Source organism: Podarcis cretensis (genome assembly GCF_951804945.1).
Source record: "Podarcis cretensis genome assembly, chromosome: 4".
NCBI classification, from domain to species: Eukaryota; Metazoa; Chordata; class Lepidosauria; order Squamata; family Lacertidae; genus Podarcis; species Podarcis cretensis.
In genome coordinates, this window is record NC_137173.1 from 77,321,612 (window position 1) to 77,322,115 (window position 504).

Consider the following 504-nt stretch of genomic DNA (forward strand, 5'->3'; position numbering starts at 1 on the left):
AGTGGGAAGGTAAACGGCGTTTTCGTGCGCTGCTCTGGTTTGCCAGAAGCGGCTTGGTCATGCTGGCCACATGACCCAGAAGCTGTACGCTGGCTTCCTTGGCCAATAAAGCGAGATGAGCGCTGCAACCCCAGAGTCGGCCACGACTGGACCTAATGGTCAGGGGTCCCTTTACCTTTACCTTTAATAAAATATTTGAAGGGGTCACCCCCAAAATTGAAGGATATTGCCGTTCAAATAGTTTGTGTGTTCCGTGTCATGTGATTGATTATGTGAGGCAGGGTTTACTACCCCCCCCCCCCCCATATTTTCTTTTATTTTATTAAAGTTGGCGGGGGAGTTAACTTCTTCAAAGAGACTTACAAGCAACTGCTGGCTAGCTTGCAAGAGAACAGCGCCGTCGTGTGGTTTAAAGCAACACCTGCATTAACTAGAAACTGAAGGCAATGCATTGGCTCCCCCCCCCCGCCCGCCCGCCCCAGCATAGGAGACCAAGGTGCCGCG